We start from the raw sequence: 7,076 nt of genomic DNA on the forward strand, positions 1-7,076 counted from the left end.
GGGAGGGGGGACGGGGGACGGCGGCGGGGCAAGGGAGGCGGGGAGGGATCATCTGGGACGGAAGCCGGGCGGGCCCAAGCCGCGTCGAACGCCTGCTCGGCAGAGCTGTCCTTGAAATTATCTAGAGCGATGAAGGAAAAAAAAAAAAATACAAAACCCTACCATCAATTTAGAGGGAAAAACGTTAAAAATGTGGCACGGGGATGGGCTGTGAAACAGGCACACCGGAGTTGGGCTCATCTCAGCCCGGCCTGACATCAGCCGACCCGAAGCTCCCAGATGTCGGCAGGGCTCCTAGTCGGAGCCAGGCGCTCCAGGCGAGAATGGCACCCGGTCCCGGTCTAGCCGGGCACAGGCAGCTGCTGGAGTGGGCTGTGCAGCTGCCACATCACTACCTTTGCACAGGGAAATTCGAGGATGCCCATCTTTGGGCTTGTGTGACATTTATTTTGCTGCCTTGATTTCTACCTGAGTAGTCCTGAGCCATGGGACTGCGTTCACCCTGCCTACTGACCCACAGAGGATGGGAAGCAAGTTCAGCCTCACAGAGCACCTGAGGGATTGCACAGTGCAATCACACGCGTGGGCTCGGCCTCACCACTGTGCTGCTGCCTGGGGTTTAGTGAAGGCCAAGCATTGTTTGTTCCTTTACTGCTTTGTTTCTGGTGTTTTTATTGAATCCAGAAGGGAATTGAGTAATAGACTCAGTGCCTATGTAAAAGAGAAAACACAAAGGGTAGTCTGAGTGCTTCCAGTTAAAGTACATTTACAAAATGTACTGCTGCAAGAACCAGGCTTCTGACTGAGCTGGTTCTGGTGAGAAATAAACAGTATAGCCAAGGGGATAAGCAAGAAAGCCTGTGTCTTAGTTTGACAGAATTAAAACTGAAGCCACCGCTGTCTCTACAGAACGATCTTGGTAGAGCTTCTACAGCCTTTCCCAATTTCTGCTCAGTATGCAGTGTAACAATTTGTTAGACTTCATAGAAGTTTATTTGTTGGATTAGTCCATGTAATCTCTTTATATATAGTGGTGCTCCATTAGAACTTTCTGACTTAGAATTTTGAAGATGGCTGTTAGATTGCAAGGTAACATCTCATCTTGCAAACTGATTACATGAATATAGAACTTGCACAGAGACTGGCAGTGCCTTATGTGCTATTTCATAACAGCAGGATTGCTGTGTGTTACTTTCGCCTGGATGCCTGTAACATTACTTCGGTTCTGTGAATTAAGTCTTCATGGGGTTGCAGCCAACAAAATAATAATTCCTGTGGATCACTGGGGAAATGCAAAATTGTAGTCCCAATGAAATGTAACCACAGAATTTCCGTCCACTTCAGTGAACCCAGTGTTTTACCACAGATGAAGAGAACAAGATGGCTGCTCCTGACCTAAAACTGCTATAGAAGCTGCAGCACTTGTACAGTGGGTTTGCAATTCCATGTCTCAGCACTTTCCTCGATGAGATTAATAGAAGTCTTCATCCACAGACACCAGCTGTACACAGCTGACCAACAGGAACTGGTAGCACGCAATGGGCTTCAGCAGAATGAACACTTGTTCCTCACCTTAGGATGCCATTTGAGTCACGATGTTATGCTCCCAGGGGCTTTTGCACAATGGCATTTATTTCAACACAAGAAGTCTGGAAAGTAAAACTAGGGATTAAGCTGGTTTTATCAAGAACTTTCAGCTGATGCAATTGAACATCATTTCATCAGTCACTCATGAACTTACATATGAGATGTAAATCTACAGGATAAATAAATAATTATGAAACATCAAATAAGCCACCTAATCCTTAATCTCCATAAATCAAACAATGACTGAAGTGTATTTTATTCCCAATAAAAGAATGTGTTTCGCTTATTTTTGCAAAATTGTATTGACTTACTTAAAACCTAGTCACTTTTCATCTCCCGAGTAATGTGGGAGAACTGTGAGCCGGCCTGGAAAGAAAACAGTGAAAAAATCCCACTGGAACTAGTATAACAATTGTCTTCTTGTATGGGTACACCAGCATTTTGGCGTGGAATGCAGCTTGATTTGTCCAAATTGGTGCTGACCATGGAATATATATTATGACATTTGTTTAAGATACTTGCTGTATTTTTTAAAAATAATGACTCTTTATGGCAAGGCTGTTCTTTATAAAATCCTTCTTTTGTTCCCAAGACACATACCAACAGAAAGGTCACACTTGAAAAGGCTGTTATGCATACTTGAACAACAGTAACAAGAAGTTCTAAGATCTAAATTGGGCAGTGATTAAATAGACATCAAATCGACAAAATCTATACAACATACATAGAACAGAAGGTTATGCTGGCTGACCTAAGTGGCCACTTGAACTCAAGTCTCCCATAAAAATTAACTCTGTATTATCACCCAAAAGAAAAACATGTGAAAGCGCTTAGAACCAGTTATGTTTGATCCTCTGTCCACAGCTATTACAACTACACCAGGCTGCTATCTGGTTACACCATCATCATCTTGATCAAGCGTTGTGTAAGTGTACTCAACAGTGTTACAGTCTGTAAAGAAGCAAATAAAAACAAAACAAAAGACAACAAAAAAACCCTCAACCAACCTAGCAGCCAAATAAAATAACAGCTTAACACACCAGTAACTGCAGTAGCTGCTTTTGAATATTCAGTTCTATGTGTCTAGTTCTCAAATGTGTCAATTTCTAAGCAATTATTGCTATTTTTATTGCAACGTGGAAGAAATAGTTGGGAAGCAAAAATGCTTTAATCTAGTGGGTGCTCACTGCAGCTTGGTAATAAATTATTAGGTTTATTGCTACATCTGCAGGATGAAGTTATCCTTCCTGAATATGGTGGAGAACACCAACCAAAATGAAGACAATCTCAGTAGACAGAAAAATAATTCAACAAGGAAGTCTAAACCAGAATACCTTAGCAAAGGTATTATATATATGATAATGACTGTCTGAATCAAGATCACAGAACTGTAAGCAAGTCTAACAGCATGCATTTGGTCACTCATGCTCCCCACTTACATAGGGTTTATTTACATCCAGTGTATAGAAAGTCCTACAGAATGTTTTAGGATGCAATTAAGCAAATCTCAGTGAAATCAAGGCAACTTCTTATACTGAAAGCTGAATCTATGTGCAAACTTAATTGCACGCTAAAGTACGAAATAAAGGTTGCTCAATAACACCCTTCCACCTCCGTGGTCTCAGCAGGCTCAGCCTGAGCTCTGCAGCAGCATGACAGCAACACCAAGTGCAACCAACATTGGGTTTGGAGGATGCCACTGGAAGAAGAAGGGGAGAGGCAGTAGGAATGAAGCTGACTCCAAAATGATACAGCTCTACTAGCTCTACTGGACTGGAACTACAGTGTTCAGAAAAATTACTGAGAAAGACTAACACACAAAAAACAAACAAAAACAAACAAACAAATAACTTGGCAAACAAAACATTTGCATCTCACATGGGGAGATAAAACATGTCACATCCTGCACAGGCAGCCAAAGGCAAACAGAGCAGGGAATGCTTTGAAACCAAAGTGGGAAGGTGAGCTGGGAGCTCGTCTGCAGTCTGAGAATGACAACTCTGATAGCAACATGCAATTGCTTCCTGGCAGCAGTCAGAGTGAGCGCAGCACTCCTACCAAGCTGCAAGGTGGCATCGGAGCCAACCAGGATAGATCCTGCCTTGCAATTCTTTGTAGCACAGCCAGAAAGGGAATTAGTCTTCACTCTTGCCATAAGGCTTATAGTTATTACATCTAAACTTTAGTGCTAAATACGCAATTATTATACTGCAGTTGTAGTTTGCAATCTACCTTCGCACTGATTTAGAAGTATTTAAGGAGGCAATAATTCTTTTTGTAAAGATCTTTATTAACACAGCTATTTAGCCATAACGTAGTATTTTTTAAAATCCAGTTCTCTAGTTTAGGTACATTCTGGCCCTGAAATGGTATGTTTAGCAATTTGAAAATGGAGTAACAGCTGAACTTTTCTAAGTCAGTATTGACACATATCTAAGGAAATTTAGCTCAGGTAATTGCTGTATGTCTACAAAAGCCTGTGGTACTGTCCAGAATGGTATCATTTTACTGTTAATGCAAACACCATTCCTGCTCAAACAAATTAGTTCAGCTTCTCCTCCAAGCCAAAAAAAATGTGAAAATACAATTTTCAAATAAAATTTACAGCTGACTGTTTCTGGGTAATTACAAGAATGACAGTACTAACAGACTTCAATCCAAATACCTTTGTTATATTATTCTGCCAGGTGCATTTCAGCTGCCTTGTCTTTTTTTTCTTTCTTTCTTTTCTTTTTTGTTGTTGTTCAATAAGCTTCTAAGCCTACTCAATGCGAGAAGAAATTAAAATCCTCACCACATCACAGTTTCAGATCCAACTCAGAAGAGAACCTTAAGATAAGAATTGAATGAATTCCTCCAAAGTACGTTTGCTAAATATTAATAAAAATAATCTAACATGCATGCAGATACAGCACCCAGATCCTCTAGGATTTCATTTGCATGACGCTCAGTTTTAATGCATAAGTTGCCAGCAACTCAAATGAGGGGTTTATATGCACAGCTTAAGCACTATTGTAATCTTTTATAAAAGAACATCAGCATTTTCTTTTGCAAATAGATAGTAATTGGCACTAGCTAAGGCACCGGTTTATCTTGTACCAACAGCAAGATGTATATAAAACCATCCAAAACTGTGACAATTAATGATATTTGCAGAAATTTAATAACTGGAACTGAGACTAGAGATAGCAGTGAGGCCACCAGGTGAACATGCAGTGCAACCTTTCTCAAAAAAAAACAAAAACAAAAAACAAACAAACAAACAAACAGTTTTTCACCTTCTTGCTTTCAATTGTTTGTTCAGTTTTCCCAAGGAGGTGGAAATTACATCAGAGATACCACATGGGCTATGGCAGCTGCTAGCACTTACTGTTGTAGCTTCATGACAAGACAACCCCTCCCCCAATACTCCCAAAGATAAGTTTCATCTGTGAGGCTAACAATGACGTGAACATAAAGAGACACACACTATATAAGCCTTCATTGTGTCTGGAGCACATATGCAAAGTAAGAGCTGAACTATGAGCGCCTGTAACAATTTATTAGAGGTAGACTGATATTCTTCACTTTAAAAATACATTTAGCTCTCACTGTTCAAGCTAGCAGTCCTTCACTAGATAGCCTAGTCCTACTATAATTAATATTTCATAAGCAAAACCTTATAAAAGGCAACTAACTGCCTCCACAATACATACCTGGGATGATAAAAGTTACATCACTTAAAACAGACAAAGGTGGGAATACTTGCTTTAAAAAAAAAAAAAAAAAAAAAAAAAACCAACTAAATTAAGCACTGTTCTTTTTTTTCTTCTCTCCCTTGGAGGAGAGGAGAGTGGTTTTTCCTACAGTAAGGGTGGCAGGAAATGGCAGAGAAAGGAGACATGCTGAAATAGCTGTTGAGGTTCCCTGTCCCAATGGGAAGAAGCAGCTTACCAAGCTGCCTATCCACATGAAAGCCTCTGGATCTGGGCCCAGGACTTTCAGAGGATGATGTTGACCGCCTGTATCACTTACTGTGAAGCATTATACACCAATTTGATTTTGCAAAGTTCAAGTTGACACTGCCAGATCTTGGTGGAATTTTCAAAAAAAACCTGTTATACATCACAGCACTGTAAGGAAGCACAGTACAAACAACATCCTTCAGTAAATGTTACCTATGGATTTTATGAAGGTAAAAATCTTTGTTCCTGCTTAAAAACCTAAACTCAATTTACATTCATGTTTTAAGTGGGTAAATTAGAAACATGGATTTGTAAAAAAATGCATCAGTGAAGGAGAAATCCAAGATCTTAGCACCATGCTATTCATGCAACACATTAAGTTTTAATGTGTAAACACGAGAAAAAAAAGAAACCACTCACTTTGACAACTACAAAGCAAAATAATTTTCTAAGGGAAGTAACTATCCTTCAAATGAAAGTTACTTTTATCCCATTAAATTGTATGCTGTTACAATTAAGTCCTGCTCTAGAACATTTAGTTTAATCATGCTGTCTTGCACATACGTGATAGACATGTCATTATAGGAGCTTTGTTTTTTGGTGCTAATTGCTTTATTTACATATTTTTCCTTCCACTGTATTGATGACTGTATGTGGTACCGCTTTGTGAAAGACTATATCTTACCCTTAGCTTTTAAGACAACACTAAACAAGCTGCCACAGGAAGAGAGGTTGATGTGGCAAACACTACAGCTCAGTATTTTAATGGATGAACCTCAAATTTTAGGGCGCGAGGCATGTGTCTACATGTTGTAGGACTTCAATAGACTACAGTAAAATCAAATAGTTGGGAAATAATGTATTCTCTTATTACCAAGTTTACTGTACTGGGTTCCCTCAGAGTGTCTTTTTGTATACACTGAATTTGGTCAGGGATCACTGATTGGGAAACAAGACAACAATGTCTTAGAGGGCAACAATCTCTTTGAAATTGTTACCCTTTGATAAGGGCAACAAAGCTTGTGAAGGGTCTGCACAAAAGTCTTATGAGGAGCAGCTGAGGGAACTGGGATTGCTGAGTCTGGAGAACAGGTGGCTGAAGGGAGTGTTACTGCTCTCTACCACTCCCAGAAAGAAGGCTATGGTGAGGTGGGGGTCAGCCTCTTTTCCCAGGTAACTAGCATCAGAACGAGAGGGAATGGCCTCAAGTTGTGTCAAGTGAGGTTCAAATTAGATATTAGGAAGAACTTCTTCTCAGAAAGAGTGGTTTGGCATTGGAACAGGCTGCCCAAGGAAGCAGTGGAGTCACCATTCCTGGAGGTGTTCAAAGGAAATGATAGATGTACTCAGGGACATGGTTTAATGGGCAATACTGGTGGCAGGGGGACAGTTGGACTAGATCTTGGAGATCTTTTCTAACCTTAGAGATTCTACAATTCTATAATCAGAGTCTGCATTTCTATTCCCAGGGTACTGCCTGGAAAACTTGTATTCTTAAATACACCAAAATTAAAAAAGACCAGATTTTTGGTCAATGCCAAATTA

This window comes from Lagopus leucura, unplaced genomic scaffold (genome assembly GCF_019238085.1).
Source record: "Lagopus leucura isolate 7727_CA_CO unplaced genomic scaffold, USGS_WTPT01 Super-Scaffold_100015, whole genome shotgun sequence".
NCBI lineage: Eukaryota > Metazoa > Chordata > Aves > Galliformes > Phasianidae > Lagopus > Lagopus leucura.